Source organism: Artemia franciscana, chromosome 7 (genome assembly GCF_032884065.1).
Source record: "Artemia franciscana chromosome 7, ASM3288406v1, whole genome shotgun sequence".
NCBI classification, from domain to species: domain Eukaryota; kingdom Metazoa; phylum Arthropoda; class Branchiopoda; order Anostraca; family Artemiidae; genus Artemia; species Artemia franciscana.
In genome coordinates, this window is record NC_088869.1 from 51,147,961 (window position 1) to 51,172,684 (window position 24,724).

The following is a 24,724-nucleotide window of genomic DNA, read 5'->3' on the forward strand; positions in this document are numbered from 1 at the left end:
TCCTCCTGCATGCATACATACTGGATTTAAAACAAATCGCCTTGAGACAATCGATTAGACCACATAGAGAAAATTAAAAGATTAGGTACACTTTAAATTAGCAAGGTCATCAAAACAGAAATACTTTTTTGCCAGTTTAACCCATCTTAGCTGGCTGAGAATAAGGATTTTCTTGTATTTTCTTTTCGTCGTTTCAGGTTATGAAGTTTTTAGGACAATGAATTTTTGTCTTTGTACCCACATTGAGCCAAATAAATGAATAAGCGAAGCTAATTAGTTAAATTTTACATAGATTTTCGTATGAAAAAATCAAACATTACAAATTTATTAATCTCCAAGGATGACAACTAAAGATTATAAAATTGTCAGGCGAGGCCGTATCCAAGGTGGAGGGGGTACGGTTTCTGTACACTGTATTCGTAGTTCACAAAAGTTTTTTTTTTTACAAGGGGGAAACCCTTTCTTTCCCTTGGAAAACTGAAAATCATTAGCGCCATCTAAACTATTGTGATTGACCACGTTTCTTATTTTGGATACATTAAATGTTGGAGAGAGTAAAGGAAGTGGCATAATGTCAGGAAGCGAATTGCATGCTCAAAGTTGAAAAGCCTACTTAGCCCTGCCAAGATTTTTCCACGCTAATCCAGACTTACTTAGCGAAGATTTGATTTTGACATGAAATACTACTACTGCTAACATCTCACTGCAGCACCAAGCCGCTTGATGCCAACCCAGGTACGAACACTCCTCTCCCATCCCAATTTATTCAACGCTTCCCTCTACATCCTCCCAGGGATTCCCCATTTCCTTTAAATATTTCCTTATGACATCCTCCCATCCCAATCAGGTACGAACTGTTTTTCGTTTGGCGCTAGACGGTTGGCCGACAAGGACTTAAACTTTTGACATGAAATAACTTTAAAAAGCAATGCCGATTAGATATTACTTCAAGAGAAATTTTAGCTTTGATCCTGTAACACTACTAATTAGTTCTGTCAATTATCCAGCTGGCTTTGATGTTTTTTTATTCTTTTAAAGATGTCGCCAGACGCTGCAATGTTAGTGGTGCTAGGGAATTTTCTCAATTTTAAATTATCTAAGATCTAATTCTAATGAGTTTCCCAGTCTCTTTGGTATAATGTGCTACGCCCCACGTTTTTTTAAACTTAAAGGAATCTATATATTTTGTTTTAATCAGATTTCGGAAGTTAGAGACTTCTAAATTATTGTTATTGTTCCCCTTGAGAGCCAATTAGTAATCCAAGATTTTCAATTTCGAAAAGAGGATCATTGGAAATTGGGTGACAAGAGAACTCAGAAGTGTGACATTCATTTGTGACCAGGATATGATCCCAAACCTTTTCCAGATAGATAGTTCTTCAAGAACGTGATAGTACGCCCCTGAATCTCTATCAGAAACCTGTAAATAGCAGGGTAAAGAACAATGTTTTCCCCAACTATGTGGTTGGCCCAATAAGCTGAGCCCTCATCGTAAGTGACCAGTATCTACAGGATTCATCCTCATTGCTTGCAAGAGTGATTTAAGGCAATCGAGTTAGTATGTAATATGGCAAATTAATTATTTACCCTGAGGACAAGAGTTAATATGTTGCTTGCCAAGCTAACCCTTTCCCCCATATTTATCTGATGAAAATTTTGAGATAGTTATTTTATTCTGCATAGTTGAAAGATCCAATAACAATGCCTGATATAGATGCATTATAGCGACCCCACTTCGTTCTTGATATGAACAGAATTTATTTCTCCGACCACAAATGAAATTTATTAAGTTTGCCATATGTAGTGACAGAGAATAATGTCTGACCATGGATGTTAAAAGGAAGATTTGCCAAGGACTGAAGAAGAGGGAATTAGACAAAACATGAAATGTTCTTATTCAGTTTTAATTTGATAGATGGATAGAGCGGAACCTCGACTACTGAGTAATAGCAAAATTCTTAGGTAAAAGTTAAAGAATACGGCATTAGACTTACATGCAGCTACAGTCTCTACCGGTGTTGCTGACCTCTGTTCCATAGCCTTTCAGCCAGGACTTGCAATGGGGGGGGGGGGGGGGGTTATCCCATAATTTTGCACACCCTTCTTGTTTACCTTCCCCAGATTTTTACAGGTACCCATATACAGCTGGACCGACGCTGGCTGAGCTTGTAGAGTCGTACCAATGGCCTCTATTCCAAATCAAATATCCAGAGATATTAGGACTCGAAGCCGTGTCCTAACAGACAAGCGATTTGAAGTTCAACATGCTAACCACTCACCTAAGAGTGGTTAGCCCGACGCAAAGACTTCACAAAATCTGTATAGTTTTGGGAGGTAGCAGGCAACAAATTGAAAAAAAAATTAAAACAGAAGTATGTGAAAAATGATCTAAACACAAAATGTTAATATTTTCACAGATAAAAAGCATTGTCAAATTTAAATAATTTATTTTGATTACTTATTTTGACAGTTCAACAAGGTAACACTGACAAAAATGTAATACTGCCTTAAAACTTCATATTTTTCAAACAACTCAAAGACTGTAAATCTCAGAAAATCGCGGTTATCAGGCATGAATAGACCTAAGATACGTTCAAGGGGCGAAAATGTTAAATTAGATGTCCATCTAATTGTCCAATGTTTAATTAGCTTGACATCTAATTATATTTTTTTAATTAGATATTCTTGACACTTTAAGGTGTGTTCTGTTTATTTTTCATGAATTTTTATCTATTTAATACAGAAGAAGAAAATAGTCCAAAGAAGAACCAGTGATAGGCAATTATTTAAACACGCAAGTAGGTGATTAAAGTATTAAACAACTAGTTGCATTAACAAACAAGCTTATGGCCTATATCGGCTTTGAGACAACAGGTGCCAGTCACAATAAAAACCAAAGTGAGAAAAAATGGCATTCGCCGTTTTCAAATTTTCCAGAAAAAGTAGAAATTTATTAAAAGTTTTCAGGATAAACTTACAAAAAAACTTAACATCCTTACTTGTTTCTATAACAATAATATACGTGAAGATTTTGAAAATAATAGTTTATTCCATAGATCAATTTTGTAGCAGGGAAATTACTCATTATGTAACCATAAGCCTGAAGACAAATTTTTCTACCGCCAAATGTATCAAAAACAAACAAATGTATATCAATTAGGACAAGTATTCAACCCTTGGCCACTGAAGATAAAGACGCTCTATGAATTCTGATTACAAGAAATTGTTTGTGTGATAGAGAAGGATACAAATTTTTCTTGTTCTCAGATGCATATAACAACTCACCAATAGAAACTAATTAGAAGCATCTGAAGATGACACTGATTGTATATTGCCTTTTACAAGTTACTCTCACTCACTGATAGAGGAAAACCTTTTAACTATGAAACTTTGAAGCCAGCTAGCACCTGGACTATAAAGGATGATGGTCAGTATTTCTTAGATGAAGTCAAGATGTACCCTGCAAGACAATATGTTCTAAACCCTTGATGTTCTCTACCAATCAAATTTAATATCCCCATGTTGATATTTGTAAAAAAAAATCCAAGTGGAAGATGTTTTGGCTGTGCAAAACTGAGCTGCCCAAAAGCCATCTTTATTCTCCTAATTGTATTGAACATTTTGATAGACTATAGCTCGCATACAAGAAACCCGTCAAGCCAACTGCTAATTAAACCTGTCCTTTCCAATGGAACACCTATCCAAAGGATATCCCAACATCCATACCCTCTTTCTTCTCTTTCCAAAATAAGCCCACTCACCCTCCCAACCATCCTGCCACCTGCTTTCCGGCACCCATCCTTGTTTGCTCCGTTGTGAATCCACTCAACTAGGACTCTTCGTACCATATTCTTGGGAAAATAACCTCATCTCTCTTGACTCCTCCAGTTCACCCCAAATCAAACGCTACTTGGTTACTGCTGTTTAGATTTTCCGCTAGTGCCTTCCCATTTAATTACCCTTGCATATGAAAAATATGTATATGATCCCTCGCCCCTTGTTTAGACTACACGAGCTTAGCCCCTGACACGAATCCCAATAGAACTGCTAACCTCATCTGTGAAATAAAAAAAAGTGAAGTCTAAAAACGGTACCATCACAAATCGTTTTCAATTCCCCACACTTTTGTTGAGCAATGCTGAGAGCCTTAACTTTGAAAAACTTAATGAATTAGACACACTTTCAAAAATATATAGATAAGATGTACTTGCTATTATTCTATTATTGCTATTATATTAAATAAAAAAAACAAGTTTTTTCAACTGAAAGTAAGGAGTGACATCAAAACTTAAAACGCACAGAAATTACTTCGTATATGAAAGAGGCTGCCTCCTCATCAACGCCCCGCTCTTTACGCTAAAGTTTGACTCTTTCTCTCAATTCTTCTTTCTAAAACAGTAAAAAACTTTAGCGTAAAGAGCGGGGCGTTGATGAGGAAGCAGCCTCTTTCATATACGAAGTAATTTCTGTGCGTTTTAAGTTTTGATGTCACTCCTTACTTTCAGTTGAAAAAACTTGTTTTTTTTATTTAATTTCTGAACGTTTTTGAATCAATGCATGTTTTGATTTTGGTTCTCCGCAGAGGAATAATCAAAACGAAATTTGCATATTTTTTCTCATAATTTTGATCGAATGATTTTGAGAAAAAAAGAGCGGGGACGAAGCCTAGTTGCCCCCCGATTTTTTGGTTAATTAAAAAGGCAACTAGAACTTTTAATTTTTTACGAATCTTTTTATTGGTAAAAGATTTACGTAACTTATAAATTAGCTTACGTAAAGAACTTTTGTATTCTCATGTTTTTATTACATATATGAGGGAATTCGCCCTATCGTCAGTACCTCGCTCTTTACACTAAAGCTTAAATTTTATCCCAATTCATTAAGAATGACCCCCTGAATCACAAAAGCCGTAGAATAAGTAGTTGAAATTACCGAAAATACTTTAGCGTAAAGAGCGAGGTATTAGAAGGAGGTGAGCCCCTCATATGGGTAATAATTTCTGTTTGTTTTAAGTTTTATTGCTGTTCCTTACTTCCAGCTGAAAAAGCTTTTTCACTTTTATTTTTTAATTGTTTTTTTTTTTTTAATAATGCTAGTAAATCCTGCTCTCCCTTCATGGAAATTTTCTTCTCCCATTACAAATTCTCGAAGGAAAGTTCCCCCAGTATATCCCCCTCTTCTCAACCCCTCCCCCAAACCAAAAAAATCCTCCTGAAAACGCCTGTATACTTCCCAATAACCATTACTATATGTAAGCACAGGTCAAAGTTTGTAACTTGTTGCCCCTCCCACGGGGACTGTGGGGGAGTAACTCTTCCCCAAAGACATAGTTATAAGGGTTTTCGACTACGCTGAATAAAATGGCCATCTCAGAATTTTGATCCGTTGACTTTGGGAAAATAATTAGCGTGGGAGGGGGCCTAGGTGCCCTCCAATTTTTTTGGTCACTTAAAAAGGGCACTAGAACTTTTCATTTCCGTTAGAATGAGCCCTCTTGCAACATTCTAGGACAACTGGGTCGATACGATCACCCCTGGGAAAAAACAAAAAAAAAAAACAAAAAAACAAATAAACACGCATCCGTGATCTGCCTTCTGGCAAAAAATGCAAAATTCCACATTTTTGTAGATAGGAGCTCGAAACTTCTACAGTAGGGTTCTCTGATACGCTGAATCTGATGGTGTGATTTTCGTTAAGATTCTATGACTTTTAGGGGGCGTTTCCCCCTATTTTCTAAAATAACGCAAATTTTCTCAGGCTCGTAACTTTTGATGGGTTAGACTAAACTTGATGAAACTTATATATTTAAAACCAGCATTAAAATGCGATTCTTTTGATGTAGCTATTGGTATCAAAATTCCATTTTTTAGAGTTTTGGTTACTATTGAGCCGGGTCGCTCCTTACTACAGTTCGTTACCACGAACTGTTTGATATACAAGAATCGTTTCTTCTTATATTCTCCCACATAGGCAAAAGCTGCACTACTGTGACAGAGTTTCGAACATCGAGGGGATCCATATCCCACCCAGCTGACTGGTTTCTTCCTTTCCTTGGGGAAACGAACAAATCATTTTCTAGATGAAAACCTATCTTTCAAGCGGCATATTGAGTCGATAAGGTTAAAGGTCTCACGAGGCTTTGAAATTACCTAGAAGTTGAAACGAGTCTTTCCTTTCTCTGTCCTTCGTCTATTATACTTATCTCTTATTTACCCTTATTTATGTTACTGCTCGTCAGTGTGGATGTCTACACTTCCATCTTTACTTATACCTTTACATAATCTCCAGCTGAAATCATTAGAAGTTCTGCAGTCTACCACCCATCTTTCTGTTGAACTTCTGAAGATAAAAGATATTCATTCGCTACACCTCTCTGTGATTGAATTTCAATATTTCCGTGGAGACCTTCCATCAAGTTTTCCGGGCAACTTGAGCTTGCTAGAAATGTCAGTCCTTATGAAACTAGGAACCAGGATAATGTGCTGGTGCCATCCACCCCTGCGTTGCGCTCAGACTTGGTTCTGATAGTTGCTGTCGGGTGTGCCTGGAACACCATTCCTGTTGGGATTCGACGGTCCTGTACCCTAGGATCTTTCAAACAGTTAAAGAATTTTTTATGAAAATGAATTAAATTAAAACAAATTACATTATTGATCAGTTACTTATATTGATTAATTATTTAGATTTAATTATTTAGAAAGAAGTTTTTTTTGTTTTTTAGATTTGGGTGGTGTGAGTGCTGGTTCCTCGGTGATGATTTGTTTATTTATTTTTTTTTTTTTTTAATGTAGGCGGTGCGGAGACCGGCTGTACTTGGGTGGAGATTGGTCAGTAGAACCCAATTATATTATAAGTTTGAATATACTTAATATTTATTTATATTTTTTTCCCCAAATAATGGGCCATTGAGCCCTTTGGGATATTTCTATTTATAAATGGAAGTTTATTGGTAATAAAATTACTTATTACTTAAATACAAGCTCAAAATTTGCCCATGTTAAAAATTAACATTTTTTCAAAATTTATTAAACTCAGACCAGTAAACCACCCTCTGGGTAAGAAGGGGGGCGGAATTCTGTCCTTTGTCCGTGATGACATATACTCAAATAAAATTTCAATTCCGTGTCTTGCTCCCTTTGATTAGATTATGTGGGCGTCTGTTCGACCTAAAGTCTTGCCATGTCCTTTCAATTCAATTGTCCTGTGTATTTTTTATTACTCTCCCAATCCGAGATCCGCTGACAGAATAAATTTTACTGAAAAATTACATTCAGGTGCTGACTCTGTACTATCCGAATATCCAAACGCACGAATTTTCCTGATGGGTGACGCAAATAATTTAAAACTTGAATCTACCTGTAATGTTTTTAATTTAGAACAGATTATAAAGGTCCCAACTACTAAAGTAAATACTGCTCTTGATTTAATTTGCACCAATCTTTCGATCTTTTACAGACCCGTCTCGACTCTGCCCCCTCTAGGGGGTAAATAACACTTCAGCTTTCTCCTATTTCCGCTGGCTGAAGTGAAACAGTTGTTTTCTGTTACTGATTAAATAAATAAAAAATAGTTTTTTTTAACTGAAAGTAAGGAGCGACATCAAAACTTAAAACGAACAGAAATTACTCCGCATATGAAATGGGTTGTCCCCTCCGCAATCCCTCGCTCTTTACGCTAAAGCTTTTAATTGTTTTAAAAAGTAGAATTGTGGCAAAGAGTCTAACTTGAGCATAAAGAGCGAGGGATTGCGGAGGGGACAACCCATTTCATATACGGAATAATTTCTGTTCGTTTTAAGTTTTAATGTCGCTCCTTACTTTCAGTTAAAACACTAGTTTTTTTAAATTTAATTTCTGAATGTTTTGAATTAGTTTATGTTTGATTTTGGCACTCCGCACATAAATTATTAAAATGAAATTTGTATATTAATTCTTTTTTTGACTAAATGGCTTCCTCTTAGTTTTGATCAGACGATTTTGAGAAATAAGGGATGGGGAAGGAGGCCTAGTTGACCTCCAATTTTTTGGCTGCTTAAAAAGGCAACTAGAACTTTTTATTTTTAACGAACGTTTTTATTAGTAAAAAATATACGTAACTTAAGAATTAACTTACGTAATAAACTTTTATATTCTTATATTTTTATTATGTATACAAGAGGGTTTTTACCCTTGTTAATACCTCGCTCTTCACATTAAATCATAAGTTTTTTCCCAATTCTTTAAGAATGACCCCTGAATCAGAAAGGCCGTAGAATAAATAGTTGAAATTACAAAAAATACTTTAGCATAAAGAGCGAGGTATTTATCTCCTCCTAAATACCTCGCTCTTTATGCTAAAGTATTTTTAGAACCCGTCATATGCGTAATAATCTCTGTTCGTTTTATGTTTCAATGCTAATCCTTACTTTCAATTGAAAAAACGTTTTCATGTTTATTTTTTCATTGTTTTTTTATAGTAATGCTAGAAAATGCTGCGCCCTTTTCATTGAATGTTTCTTCGCCCATGACATGTTCCTCCACGCTTGGCCCCCTCACAAGTGGCCCCCTCCCCTCAACCCCACCCCCCAAACCAAACAAATCCCCCTGAAAACGTCTGTACACTTCCCAATAACCATTACTGTATGTAAACACTGGTCAAAGTTTGTACATTGCAGCCCCTCCCCCAGGAATTTTGGGGGAGTAAGTCATTCCTAAAGACATAGTTATCATGATTTTGGACTATGTGGAACAAAATGGCTATCTCAAAATTTTGATCCGTTGACTTTGGGAAAAAAAGAGCGTGGGAGGGGGCCTAGGTGCCGGCCAATTTTTTTGGTCACTTAAAAAGGGCACTAGAACTGTTCCTTTCCGTTAGAATGAGCCCTATCGTGACATTCTAGGACCACTTGGTCGATACGATGACCTCTGGGGAAAAGAAAAAAAAAAAAAAAATAAACATGCACCCGTGATTTGTCTTCTGGCAAAAAATACGAAATTCCACATTTTTGTAGGTAGGAGCTTGATTTTTGCTACAGGGTTCTCTGGTACGCCGAATGCGATGGTGTGGTTTTCGTTAAGATTCTACGACTTTTAAGGGTTGTTTCCGCCTGTTTTCCAAAATAAGGCAAATTTCCTCAGGCTCGTAACTTTTGATGACAGAGACATTTTTGCAGATAGGAGCTGAAAACCTATACAGTAGGGCTCTCTGATAAGCTGAATCTGATGTTGTGAAGATCACTTGAATTTTAGGGGGTGGTTCCCTCTTGTTTCAATAATCAGGAAACTTTTCTTAGGCTCGTAACCTTTGGTGGATAAAGCTACATTTATTTGAACTATATGTTTGAAATCAGCATAAAAAGCCAATTCTTTTGATACATAAAAAAAAGTTTTTTAAGCTGAAAGTAAGGAGCGATATTAAGACTTAAAACGAACAGAAATTACTCCGTATATGAAAGGGGCTGTTCCCTCCTCAACGCCTCGCTCTTTATGCTAGTTTGACTCTTCCTCTCAACTCTACTTTTCAAAACAGTAAAAACCTTTAGCGTAAAGAGCGGGACGTTGAGGAGGGGACAGCCCGTTTCATATGCAGAGTAATTTCTGTTCGTTTCAAGTTTTTATATCGCTCCTTACTTTCAGTTAAAAAAAACGTTTTTTTTTAATTTAATTTCTGAACGTTTTGAATTAATGCATGTTTTGATTTTGGTTCTCCGCACTTGAATAATTACAACAAAATTTGCATATTAATTTATTTTTATGGCTAAATGGCTTTCTCATTGTTTTGATCGGACGCTTTTGAGAAAAAAGGAGCGAGGGAGTAGGCCTAGTTACCCTCCAATTTTTTGGTTATTTAAAAGGCAACTAAAGCTTTTAATTTTATACGAAAGTTTTTAATAGTAAAAATATACGTAACTTACGAATTAACTTACGTAACGAACTTCTATAATCGTATGTTTTTATCACGTATATGAGGGGTTCCCCTCTCGTCAATACCTCGCTCTTTAGAGTAAAGCTTAAATTTCCAATTTTCCGTCACAGTAGCAAAAGCTATGTTGCTGCTACGAAGCAGACCTTCGAAGTCTTCCATCTTGTTAAAGAGGGATTGACAGTTAGCCAAGAGAAAATTCGGCATGGTGGACCTATGGGACACTATTGGCTTAAGAACAGACAGGCTGTCCTGGATGAGGCACACGGGGTTTGGTCAAATCTCTTCAGACTGAGTATTTTAGATGTTCTGGATATCTTGATTTTCACCAGGTTTCGCTCAAACGCTTGTTTTGGTGAATCACAATTGTCACGGTTTGTCGTTAGTACCGAAATAGCACACCCTGTACGTCTCCTTTCATTTTTCCCTGCCCGGCATCCACGTTTCCTTCGTGTCGGTTTGTTTCCACTGGTAGACGATGCGCCATCTGTGACCTCGCAGTAAGTGAAATTGCACTTAGTGTAGTCAAGATAGATGGAGCCAAAACGGTGGAAAGGAAACAACTTTATTAGGTCAGTTTTTGGCACAGCAACGGCTTCAAAAGGAGTGATTCTAGTACTCAAAAATAAAGCGGGAAAACCTGCATAAGTCAATATCATTTTCACCATGAAGAAACAACTTTCGCCCACAAATATAAAGCTAAACCGTGGTAAGATGTTTTGCTATCCGGACGGCGCAAGTTACATCTACTATTAATAAAGAAAATATGTGTTCTAATTTGTAACTGAGTGACCTCTGTAGTTTTCCACAAACGATTTTCTATGATTTGGTTGGAGCAAAAAGAAAAAATTCTTCGTAGTAATTAATGGTAAATAAATAACGATCCCTGTCAATAACGAAAGTACAAGAGCCTAACTATTGATAACTTTAAAACAAAGAATAATCCTAAATATATATTTGATTATTAATAATTAGTGCAATTCACTAGAAAGTTCGCATACTTATAGAATAACTTCTTAATAAGGGGCAATTTGATTAAATATATGCCTTCAACTTTTGTTTGCATTGCAAGAGTACCTAGGAGCTGATGTATAAAACAGCTATAATTAGAAATATTTCCCCTGAACGGAATGCTGCTTCTTAAAACGAAACGAAATTATTAAATTTATGAGGGGGGTTGTCCCCTCCTCAACACCTGGCTCTTCACGCTACAGTTTTTCGGGACTTTAAAAAAAGTTATTTATTGTTTTAATTAAAGGACCTTTGTGTTTTGGTAGTCATTTTTAAGAATTTGGAAATCATTTCAACTTTAGCGTAAAGAGCAAAGTGTTGAGAATGGAGGTAACCACCCTCATATGCCTAAGAACTTCTGTTCGTTCTAAGTTTTAATGTTGCTCCTTACTTTCAGTTGAAAAAATTATTTTAAAAAAAATTTAATTTTGAATTGTTTTTAAATGACGCCAGAATATCTGGCTTACCTCCATGGGAAAATCTCCCTCCCCACAGAAATATCTTCTGGACAATTCAATCCTGACGAAAATTTACCCCGAACAACTACCCTTAACATTTACACACGTAAAATTAAATCGTTAAACAGAAAGCAAGGCATGTAAAGAAATTTTGTGTAGAATTCTTTTAAATTCACCCAGCGTAAAATTTCCCATGAAAATTTCACCCCCTGGAAACTTCCTTCTCCAAGGAAAATTATCCCCGTGCAAAATCCTCCCAGCAGGAAATTCTTTCTTCCTACCCACCCGAAAAATGTGTGCTTACATCAATTTTTTTAACTTAAAAACCTTTCCCCAGGGGCTGTAAGGGGTCATTTTATCTTCGAAGACATACTTATATTATATAACTTATATACTTGGAACCAACATAAGAAGCCAATTCTTTTTATGTATCTATTGGTATCAAAATTCTGTTTTATAGAGTTATGGTTACTATTGAGCCGGTCACTCCTTACTTGCAGTTTGTTACCACAAACTGTTTGATTACTCATCAAAATCCAAACAGAGATCTCTGAAATATTGATTGTTTTTTTATGCGTTTCAACTAAAGTAAGGAGCAAGGTTAAAATTAAAACTATTCAAATTACTCTATATAAGGGGGACTGCCCCCCTCTCTACACTTTGCTCATTACACAAATGTTTTCTAGTGCTTTGAAAAATCTTTTTTTTTCCATTTGCAAATGTTCTTTAAAACGGTGGAAAAAAGCCAGACTTCAAAATAAATAGTAAGACGCTAAAGAGGAGACAGCCTCCCTCATATGAAAAATAATCTGTTCAAATTGGTTTCAAATCTGTTCCTTCCTTTCAATGGAAAGCTCTTTTATTATTCCATTTTTGATTATTTTCCAAGTCACACCCAGGACTAACCAAGATATAATTTGAGGTATTGGTCCCTTAAATCCCTGGTTAATTGCTTTTAATATGTGTAAATCAGTAAATGTACGTTGACTAGTACCGTCCTACGTTTAAATTTGTTAGTTCAGTTTTGGATAAATTTGAATGAACCTAAAATATTGGGGATGAATACTAATTTTGGTGCAAAGATGTTGTTATTATCAAACAGTTCGTGGTAACGAACTGTAGTAAGGAGCGACCTGGCTCAATAGTAAACGAAACTCTAAAAAACGGAATTTTGATGCTAAATTATACATCAAAAGAATCTGATTTTCATGCTGATTTTAAATATATAAGTTTCATCAAATTTAGTCTTTGTCATCAAAAGTTACGAGCCTGAGAAAATTTGCCTTATTTTTGAAAATAGGGGAAAATACCCCCTAAAAGTTATATAATCTTAACGAAAATCACACCATCGCATTCGGCGTATCAGAGAACCCTATAGCAAAATTTTCAAGCTCCTATCTACAAAAATGTCGAATTTCGTATTTTTTTATTATTTTTTTTCCAGGGGTCATCGTATCGACCAAGTGGTCCTAGAATGTCGCAAGAAGGCTCATTCTAACGGAAATGAAAAGTTCTAGTGCCCTTTATAAGTGACCAAAAAAATTGGAGGGCACCTAGGCCCCCTCTCACGGTCATTTTTCTTCAAAGTCAACGGATCGAAATTTTGAGATAGCCATTTTGTTCCGCATAGTCAAAAACCATAACAACTATGTCTTTGGGAATGAATTATTCCCCCACAGTCCCTTGGGGAGGGGATGCAAGTTACAAACTTCGACCAGTGTTTATATATAATTATGGTTATTGGGAAATGTACAGACGTTTTCAGGGGATTTTTTTTGTTTCGGGGGTGGGTTTGAGGGGAGGGGGATATGTGGAAGGATCTCTCCTTGGAGAAATATGTCATGGGGGAACAGAAATTCAATGAAAAGGGCGCAGGATTTTCCAAAATTACTATAAAAAAAAACAATGAAAAAATAAACAAGGAAAAGTTTTTCAATTGAAAGGAAGGAGTAGCATTGAAACTTTAAAACGAACAGAGATTATTACGCATATGAGGGGTTCTAAAAACACTTTAGCATAAAGAGTGAGGTATTTAGGAGGAGATAAATACCTCACTCTTTATGCTATAGTATTTTTAGAAGTTTCAACTATTTATTCTACGGCCTTTCTCATTCAGGGGTCATTCTTAAAGAATTGGGACAAAACTTACGATTTAGTGCAAAGAGCGAGGTATTAACGAGGGTACAAATCCCCTCATATACATAATAAAAATTTAAGAATATAAAAGTTTGTTACGTAAGTTAATTTTTAAGTCAAGTATATTTTTACTAATAAAAAAAATTCGTTAAAAATTAAAATTTATAATTGCCTTTTTAAGTAACCGAAAAATTGCATGTCAACTAGGCCTCCTTCCCCATCCCTTATTTCTCAAAATCGTCTGATCAAAATCGTCTGATGCAAATTTCATTTAATAATTTATGTGTGGAGAGCCAAAATCTAACATGCATTAATTCAAAAACGTTCAGAAATTACATAAAAAAAAACTAGTTTGTTTTTAACTGAAAGTAAGGAGCGACAATAAAACTTAAAACGAACAGAAATTACTCGGTATACGAAATGGGTTGTCCCCTCCGCAATCCCTCGCTCTTTACGCTAAAGTTTGACTCTTTGCCACCATTCTATTTTTTAAAACAATTGAAAACTTTAGCGTAATTAGCGAGGGATTGCGGAGGGGACAACCCATTTCATATACGGAGTAATTTCTGTTCGTTTTAAGTTTTAATGTCGCTCCTTACTTTCAGTTAAAAAAACTTTTTTTTTATGTAATTACTACTAAAGAATTTCGGTTTCATGATAAGGAGTATTATTGTTAGTTTGGATAGAAATGCTGTGCAACTTTTGATTTTCTACATAATTGAAGCCATCACAACCTCTTAATTCATTACATGCATTTGTGTAAATACATTGAAGTACTTAGAAAAATATTACCATTTAAACTCCTGAAAACTAAGCTCAAAGCAGTATTTGCCACCCCAAAAAAATTACTGGCGGGGCTGATGATGACCTGCCTTGCCTTTTCCACCTTTTTGCTGATAGATATGGAAATAGAATATTCAAGCTGTATAGAGGAATATTTCTACCCCCCCCCCCACCTCTTTTAACATTTATCTGAAGCCTCGTGAAGAGTAAATGGTTTGTCCATTAAAATGTGTTTTTTTTCAATCTACCCTATCCCCACCTAAACAATGACACACCCACCCCCACCATAACTGGTCCACAATTACAGTTTACCAAACGTAGCATAAACTAGACCTACGTTGCCCGGGCAACGTGAAGTGTTACGGCAACCTTTGTCCGGCTTCGCCGACTAAAGTGTTGCGAGAGCAACATTTTGGTTTTGTTTCTTCGCTATCGATCAGTAATCACATGATCAAAGGCTATTCCTCAGCGTTGAAAAAAAAAAACAAGAAAATAATATCGAAAGAAGGGACTAAATTGACTTTGCAGTCAGTTGAACTTTATCAGAAATGGGTAGAAACAATAGATGTCAGCACTTTCGGACCCGTGGGAAAATACCACATTTTTTGCTTCTGTAAATTTTTCTATTAATCACTCAAAGAAGATATAATTGGCTATGGGGATGGGTAACTGCCGCATATATTTAACACTTATAGATTTTAGTCCATCTTCAATTTGAAAGTGGTGCCTGTCTGCTAGAACGAAGCTTTCCACTCGAAAGCAGAAACATGGGTTGATGAAACCAAAACTTGGCTGCACAGCATCAGATACTCCTCTCTGACATAGGCTATATAACTCTACTTCACTTCGCACACCATAGGCTCTGGCTCGTGGACAAGCAAAAACCATCCTTTTTGGCCCCAGGCAAGAGCTCTGCGGAGTTTTCCAAAGTGTAATGTCATATTCATCAATCCGGCCTGAGGTCCACGCTTCGTAAAAACCGCACAGGTTAGACCCTTGCCAGTTTCGAGGAATAAGCTGAGATCGGTAGCATAGAAAAAAAAACGGGAAAAAACCAAACTGTTGCTCTTGCAACACATTTTATTACAAGTAAAGCGAATCAAATTGATTGAATCCGTAATTGGTTGTGCGTTGGTTGTGCGTCCAGGGCAGAACTCATACCATATGAGCTCTTGGCTCTTCTGACCTCGTCACAAGAGCCATATGAGCTCTTAGCTGCAAAATTACGGGCTTTCCCAGAAGATGTATTTTTCATTGAGGACGGCAACTATGCCCCCTTCTGCGCCCTCCCCCCCAAAAAAAATCGTTTGATCAGAATTTAGAGATACCGTAGCCATTTTGTTCAGCATAGTTGAGAGACTCAATAACTTCGTCTTTGGAGTTAATTTGACCTCCCACAGCCCCTGGGGAAAGGTTTTGAAAATATAAAATTTTCCCATTGTTTACGTATAGTATCTGCTATTTGGAAGTATGCATTCTTTTTTCGGGTAAAGGATTTAATTTTCTGCCGGAGGATTTTCCGCAGGAAGAACTTTCCATTGGTAAGCATATTTCCGTGGTAAAAATTCCAAGGGGAAATTTTACACTGGGGTGATTGGCCAGAATTCCTAAACAAAATTCTTTTTATTCATTTTTAGTTTCTCTTTGTAAACCCAATCTTACGCGTGGTGATATTAAGGGTAATTGTCCGGGATAAATTTTTAATAGTATTGAATGGTCTAGACGATTTTTCTGGGGAGAGGAATAATTTTCCGTGGAGGTGGAGCTGTATTTCCTGGTATTTTTAAGAAACGATTTGAAATAAATTAAAAGTTTTTTTTCCGTCTGAAAGTATGCCTAAGGCTCAACTTACTTGACTTATCGCTCCTTCTCAGCAGGGTCGCCAGCGTAGAGGGAACTGGTTGACAACACCGTCAGTCTTCTCCATTTAGCCCTGTCCAGGGCTAAGGATGGGGGATTATTTGGGTTGACGTTGCGATTGAGTAGCCGTTGGTTTATTACATCATCCCATCTAGTGTGCGGCCTTCCTCGAGGGTCTTTCTAGCCATTTTCCGAGGGATTGAAGTCCGAGATGATCCCTGCGGGGGGGATTCTTAGTGAGAGACGGAGTAGGTAGTCATACCACCCTAGAGAGCGGCCTTCTAATTGGGTAGAGAGGCTCGCCAGCTTGAAGGTCTTCAGGATCTCAGTATTGCGGATCTTGTCATACCATTTGAAGGCTTCGACTCGACGCAGGTGTCTAGCCTGAACAACATCGACCCTTCTTAGCTGTGTAGAGGCTATCAGTCATGTTTCAGATGAGTACAGCATGATGCTTGAGACTGTAGCGTTGTAAATTCGGGCTTTGGTATTGCAGTGAATTTGCGGTTTGTGGAAGACTGCTCTCAGGAGTCGTCCGAACGAAGAGCTTGCCTTGGCTGGCGAGGCTATCCGAAGGTAGTCTAGAAAAGTTTAAGGTACTTGAGTATTATATGAGAAACACTCGAGACATTACCCAGTTTTCATCCCGGTTAGTTTGTAATGTATAGTGATAGAACATAGTGTCTGACCATAGATAGCTATATTTCCAAGATGGGTTAAACGGGCTAAGAAGTATTTCTGTTTTGATGAACTTCCTAATTCAAAGTGTACCTAATCCTTTAATTTACTCTATGTGGTGTAAACGATTGTCTCAAGGCAATGTTTTAAATCAGGTATGTATGCATGCAGGGGGAGAGGCTCTTTTGGACCATGTAACGTCGAAGTACCAAGATGTTACAAATTCCTATTTTTTTTTTACCTATAACAAATAAAAATATACATATAAAAATACATATTACATATGAAAACATACCCCCTCCCAAGGACATCTTTATTGCTCCAAAACGCATATATATAATTTATTGAGTTCTCTTCTGTATTACTATCACCCATTCCTAAACTAACTTTTACAAATATTAATAATAAAAAAATATAAAAAGGCTTAAATTAATTACTAAAAAATTAATATAAATTAAAAATAAAAATTTGCAGCCATTGATTGTTCTAAAATTAATACTATAATAATTAGATCCCCTCTCTCACAGTCCAAGTTTTCAGCTTCGTCAGTCAACTTTGAACATGTGTCATTGCTGGCTGATGGCTTAAAACCAAGTTAACGATTTACTTCATATTCCCAAAAATGATCTTTCACATCTTTGTTATTATTTTGCAATGCTAACTAATGTAATAGTCTAATTTTCTAATTTAGCTTACTTGCTCACAGAAGAGGGAGATAATTTCTAGGAGGTAGATTCAATGAAACCTGTTGATAAAGCACAAAACGGACAAAACAGAATGATTTAAGCTAGATATTAACATATACAGCGATCGTCATCAGTAGATTTATTCTTCTGATTATCGATTACTGACTCGTCAGTAGTAATTCTACTGATGACGATCGCTGTATATATGCGATAGAAATATCTGAACTTTTGTACCTGTTTTTTTTTCACTGTTTAAATAAATGGATTTATCCCCACTTGAAAATTTATTTGTTCATCATAGATAGGCAGTGTGGTGCAAGAAGAAAATACCTAATTTAAGGTGTTACGTCAAAAATAGTCCAAGAACCTTTTGAATGTAAGACTATCTTTTATCTCCAATCCATTAATGTCCTTTTTCTTTTCTAGGTTGAAATTAAGAGCTGAGCTGTGAATTCCGAAATTAAATCTGTGAGGTCTGTTTTCTGTTGCCGTCTTTTTGTGTGATAGCCTTTATTTTCACAGAAAAAGGCGTTGCAGCAGATGTGGCCCCAAATAATTATAAAGTTTAAATAAAAACCAAGGGTTCTCAACCTTAAGTAAAGTTAATTTCAATAAAACTGTTGTTTTTCTTTATCTCCCTTTCTCGTATTTTAAAAGAAATGAAACCCTTAACATTTTTAAATCTATTATATTTTTTTGCTCATCCCTTGCTAAACGGATTTACTGCTCATCGAAGCTCATCTACTACTTGTGTAACCTCTCCGCCTCAGCCAAGGAGCCGCATCCTGAGTCAAGAAACAAAGAAACAAAAGAGTCACGGACATTTTATTCTATTCATCTTAATAAAAATCTTAATACAGATTATCGTGTACTCGCTACTTGCCGATCCTAAAGAAAAGAATTATTTAAGGAACCCTGATAAAATCATTGAGTCAATTGGAAAGGTGATCTTGCTCAAAATCATAGTCCTGGAATGTTTTTTTTTTATTAGTATTATTACAAAAAGAAGAAAAAGAAGTATCGCATCTTTGCGCTAAATTAATAGAATGATAATTACAAAACGATAAAATAGAACAATAATTTAAATATAATTGTTGAAGCGATTCTTTCAATTTTAAGTTATATAACTTGGAGGAGTAGATTTATGCTCCGGAAGTGAGTTCAAAGCTGGAAAACCGGTCACTTCTACTTGGAATATTTCTGGAAACCTAAGAATATTCTAAAATATACTCTTAGATATTGCTAAAAAGAGACCATTAGAAGAGGGTGTTGTTAAAAGTTTGGCATCAAAAGAGTAAGACTATTTAATGACTAAAAATAGGGTCAAACAAACATGTATTATAACATTAGTTAGCTTTATCAAATAGTAACAAAGATGTAAATTATCATTTTTGGGAATATGAAGTAAATCGTCAACTTTTAGCCATCAGCCAGCAATGACGCATGCTCAAAGTTGACCGACCAAGCTGAAAACTTGGACTGTGAGAGAGGGGAGAGGGGTGTAATTATTACATTATTAATTTTACCATTATCAATGGGTGCAAAATTTTTCTTTCTAATTTATATGAATTTTTTTATTAATTTCTTTAAGCCTTTTTTTATTAATGTTTTTAAAAATTAACTTCGGAATGGATGATAGTAAATTAGTAATACAGAAGAGGACCCAATGAATTATAAGAAGAAATCACCAATGCAACAGCACAAACACATAAAAAAAAGAAGACAGAAGGAGAAAAGAAATACTGTTCCTACATTTTTAATTAATATAGATCAGTTCTTGAATGAGGCCTTAACCCTAATCGTCCATACAATCACATAGGTCAAACAGCATAGCCATACACAATCAACCATAAAGAATAATTCATGGACAGGCAGTCATGTCGTAAGCAAGTATAAGTCGTCATTTACCAAACATGAAAAATAAAAAAAGACAGATAAATCAGAGGCACCAACCCAACACAAAGGCTCATAAGGAGAATAAGTGTTTTGGAGCAATAAGTATAAGATGTCCTTGAGAGGGAATATATTTTCATATGTATGTTTTATTTGTTATAGGTAACAAATAAGAATTTTTAACATCTTGGTACTTCGACGTTACATGGTCCCAAAGAGCCTCTCCTCCTGCATGCATACATACTGGATTTAAAACAAATCGCCTTGAGACAATCGATCAGACCACATAGAGTAAATTAAAAGATTAGGTACACTTTAAATTAGCAAGGTCATCAAAACAGAAATACTTTTTTACCAGTTTAACCCATCTTAGCTGGCTGAGAATAAGGATTTTCTTGTATTTTCTTTTGGTCGTTTCATGTTATAACGTTTTTAGGACAATGATTTTTTGTCTTTGTACCCACATTGAGCCAAATAAAGGAATAAGCGAAGCTAATTAGTTAAATTTTATAAAGCTTTTCGTATGAAAAAACTCAAACATTACAAATTTATTTATCTCCAAGGATGACAACTAAAGATTATAAAATTGTCAGGCAAGGCCGTATCCAAGGTGGAGGGGGACGGTTTCTGTACACTGTATTTGTAGTTCACAAAAGATTTTTTTTTTTTTACAAGGGGGAAACCCTTTCTTTTCCTTGGAAAACTGAAAATCACCAGCGCCATCTAAACTTCTGTGATTGACCACGTTTCTTATTTTGGATACATTAAATGTTGGAGAGAGTAAAGGAAGTGGCATAATGTCAGGAATGAAATTGCCTGCTCAAAGTTGAAAAGCCTACTTAGCCCTGCCAAGATTTTTCCACGCTAGTCCAGACTTACTTAGCGAACATTTGATTTTGACATGAAATACTACTACTGCTAACATCTCACTGCAGCACCAAGCCGCTTGATGCCAACCCAGGTACGAACACTCCTCTCCCATCCCAATTTATTCAAAGCTTCCCTCTACATCCTCCCAGGGATTCCCCATTTCCTTTAAAACTTTCCTTATGACATCCTCCCATCCCAATCAGGTACGAACTGTTTTTCGTTTGGCACTAGACGCTAGACGGTTGGCCGACAAGGACTTAAACTTTTGACATGCAATAATTTTAAAAAGCAATGCCGATTAGAAATTACTTCAAGAGAAATTTCAGCTTTGATCCTGTAACACTACTAATTAGTTCTGTCAATTATCCAGCTGGCTTTGACGTTTTTTATTCTTTTAAAGATGTTGCCACACGCTGCAATGTTAGTGGTGCTAGGGAATTCTCTCCATTTTAAATTACCTAAGATCTAATTCTAATGAGTTTCCCAGTCTCTTTGGTATAATGTGCTACGCCCCGCGTTTTTCTAAGCTTAAAGGGATCTATGTATTTTGTTTTAATCAGATTTCGGAAGTTAGAGACTTCAAAATTATTGTCATTGTTCCCCTTTAGAGCCAATTAGTAATCCAAGATTTTCAATTTCGGAAAGAGGATCATTGGAAATCGGGTGACAAGAGAACTCAGAAGTGTGACATTCATTTGTGACCAGGATATCATCCCAAACCTTTTCCAGATAGATAGTTCCTCAAGAACGTGATAGTACGCCCCTGAATCTCTATCAGAAACCTGTTAATAGCAGGGTAAAGAACAATGTTTTCTCCAACTATGTGGTTGGCCCAATAAGCTAAGCCCTCATAATAAGTGACCAGTATCTACAGGATTCATCCTTATTGCTTGCAAGAGTGATTTAAGGCAATCGAGTTAGTATGTAATATGGCAAATTAATTATTTACCCTGAGGACAATAGTTAATATGTTGCTTGCCAAGCTAACCCTTTCCCCCATATTTATCTGATGAAAACTTTGAGATGGTTATTTTATTCTGCAGAGTTGAAAGATCCAATAACAATGCCTGATATACATGCATTATAGCGACCCCAATTCGTTCTTGATTTGAATTACATAAAAAAAAACTATTTTTTCTAACTGAAAGTAAGGAGCGACATTAAAACTCAAAACGAACAGAAATTACTCCGTATATGAAATGGGTTGTCCCCTCCGCAATCCCTCGCTCTTTATGGTAAAGCTTTTAATTGTTTTAAAAAGCAGAATTGTGGTAAAGAGTCAAACTTTAGCGTAAAGAGCAAAGGATTGCGGAGGGGACAACCCATTTCATATGCGCAGTAATTTCTGTTCGTTTTAAGTTGTAATGTCGCTCCTTACTTTCAGTTAGAAAAACTTGGTTTTTTTATGTAATTTCTGAACATTTTTGAATTAATGCATGTTTGATTTTGGCTCTCCACACATAAATTATTAAAATGAAATTTACATTTTAATTCCTTTTTTGGCTAAATGGCTTTCTCTTAGTTCTGATCAGACGATTTTGAGAAATAAGGGATGAGGAAGGAGGTCTAGTTGCCATGCAATTTTTCGGTTACACAAAAAGGCAACTATAAATTTTAATTTTTAACGAATTTTCTTATTAGTAAAAAATATACGTAACTTAAGAATTAACTTACATAACAAACTTCTTTATTCTTAAATTTTTATTATGTATATGAGGGGGTTTGTACCCTCGTTAATACCTCGCCCTTTACACTAAATCGTAAGTTTTGTGCCGATTCTTTAAGAATGACCCCTGAATCAGAAAGGCCGTAGAATAAATAGTTGAAATTACTAAAAATACTATAGCATAAAGAGCGAGGTATTTATCTCCTCCTAAATACCTCGCTCTTTATGCTAAAGTATTTTTAGAACCCCTCATATGCGTAATAATCTCTGTTCGTTTTAAGTTTCAATGCTACTCCTTACTTTCAATTGAAAAAACTTTTCCATGTTTATTTTTTCATTGTTTTTTTTATAGTAATTTTAGAAAATCCTGCGCCCTTTTCATTGAATTTTTCTTCCCCCATGACATATTTCTCCAAGGAAAGCTCCTCCCACATAGCCCCCTCCCCTGAACACTACCCCCAAAACCAAAAAAAAATCCCCTGAAAACGACTGTACACTTCCCAATAACCATTATTATATGTAAACACTGGTCGAAGTTTGTAACTTGCAGCCCCTCCCCCAGGGACTGTGGGGGAGTAAGTCATTCCAAAAGACATAGCTATTATGGTTTTGACTATGCGGAACAAAATGGCTATCTCAAAATTTTGATCTGTTGACTTCGGAGAAAAAATGAGCGTGGGAGGGGGCCTAGGTGCCCTCCTATTTTTTTGATCGCTTAACAAGGGCACTATAACTTTTCATTTCCGTTAGAATGAGCCCTCTTGCAACATTCTAAGACCACTTGGTCGATCCGATGACCCCTGGGGAAAAGAAAAAAAAATTAACACGCACCCGCGATTTGTCTTCTGGCAAAAAATACGAAATTCCACATTTTTGTAGATAGGAGCTTGAAAATTTTGTTATAGGGTTCTCTGATACGCCGAATGCGATGGTGTAATTTTCGTTAAGATTATGTGACTTTTAGGTGGTTTTATCCCCTATTTGTTAAAATAAGACAAACTTTCTCAGGCTCGTAACTTTTGATGACAAAGACCAAATTTAATGAAACTTATATATTTAAAATCAGCATGTGAATCCGATTCTTTTGATGTATATTTTAGCATCAAAATTCCGTTATTTAGAGTTTCGTTTACTATTGAGCCGGGTCGCTCCTTACTACAGTTCATTACTACGAACTGTTTGGTAGAATTAATTTCTCCAACCACAAATGAAATTTATTAAGTTTTCCATATGTAGTGACGGAGAATAATGTCTGACCATGGATGTTAAAAGGAAGATTTGCCAAGGACTGAAGAAGAGGGAATTAGACAAAACATGAAATGTTCTTATTCAGTTTTAATTCGATAGATGGATAGAGCGGAACCTCGACTACTGAGTAATAGCAAAATTCTTAGGTAAAATTTCAAGAATACGGCATTAGACTTACATGCAGCTACAGTCTCTACCGGTGTTGCTGACCTCTGTTCCATAGTCCTTCAGCCAGGATTTGCAATGGGGGGGATTATCCCATAATTTTGGTGGATTCTTAATACTTAATTCCCTTAAGTGTGATATCTATGGATACTCAGGGCATATCCATAGACCGAAAACGTGGCAAATTTGTTCAACTGTCTTTTCATCACAATCATCATCGCTTCCTGATCTTTTCTTCAAATTGGGTGTGGCGGACATAGCCCTTTGGCTGTCATTTTAGCCAAAGGGCTGGCTAAAGAAAATGTCAATTATAAAAAATGGTAAATATATAGCTCTTTTTAACTTCTTTAAATGTATAGTTGTTGACCTTTTCTAATGGAAAACTATAACAAAAGTTGCAGGTCTTTGCTGTGTCTCTGGTTAACCTATAGGCCTACATTAACAGAGCACATACTCCATTCCATTAATGTGCAAATATATGCCATGAAGTGTGTCTCAAATCGAAAATTCGGTAAAATTCTAGTTAATTGACTTCTTGCTATCTCAGAAAGGGTTTATGTTAGGAAAATGAAACTTCCAGGGCTGAATCTACAGACTTAATTATGTCTCAGGAAGGTATTTTGAAGCAGCTAACTCCACTCCTTCTCCCTCTAGAGGATCCTGACCTTTATAAATATGTGTGTTATAAAAGTGAAACCTTGCAAAATAGATCTTCTGCTTAATTGAAGTACAACAAAATTGTTTTCAGCTTCCTAACTTTGCTCAATTCCATTTTATAAGGTTTTAAAGATATGCAAATACATTTCCTAAATTTTGAAAAGAAAATATTGATATAGCCTAGTTCTACAACCCTAGTTCAATCGGTCAAATTCTAGTTAATTGACTTCTTGCTATCTCAGAAAGGGTTTATGTTAGGAAAATGAAACTTCCAGGGCTGAATCTACAGACTTAATTATGTCTCAGGAAGGTATTTTGAAGCAGCTAACTCCACTCCTTCTCCCTCTAGAGGATCCTGACCTTTATAAATATGTGTGTTATAAAAGTGAAACCTTGCAAAATAGATCTTCTGCTTAATTGAAGTACAACAAAATTGTTTTCAGCTTCCTAACTTTGCTCAATTCCATTTTATAAGGCTTTAAAGCTATGCAAATACATTTCCTAAATTTTGAAAAAAATATTGATATAGGCTATAACTAAATGGTTTCCAGCTTCATAACTTTGCTCAATCCTATTTTATAAGGCTTTGAAGATATGCAAATACATTTCCTAAATTTTGAAAAACAAATTTATATGACTTAAAATTCTACTTAATTAGCAGAAATTACATTTTCAGAACTAAAGGCAGAGAAAAAGCAACTAGTAACAGAAAA

At 35.9% G+C, this 24,724-nt stretch overlaps 1 protein-coding gene across 10 annotated transcripts in view; it reads left to right on the forward strand.

Moving 5' to 3' along the window:
* The window catches only part of LOC136029430 (uncharacterized), a 157,134-nt gene that overhangs the window by 26,372 nt on the left and 106,038 nt on the right, over positions 1–24,724 (forward strand). Inside the window, exon 3 of one of the 10 annotated variants that reach the window (XR_010618035.1) lies at positions 17,939–18,373. The exons of 4 other annotated variants lie outside the window; for them this stretch is intronic. The gene's annotated coding sequence lies outside the window, so the exon portion shown is untranslated. Of the gene's footprint in view, positions 1–17,938; positions 18,374–23,540; positions 23,675–24,724 lie in introns of those variants that run through there. 5 more of the 10 variants (XR_010618038.1, XR_010618034.1, XR_010618039.1 and 2 more) reach the window with 5 other exon arrangements.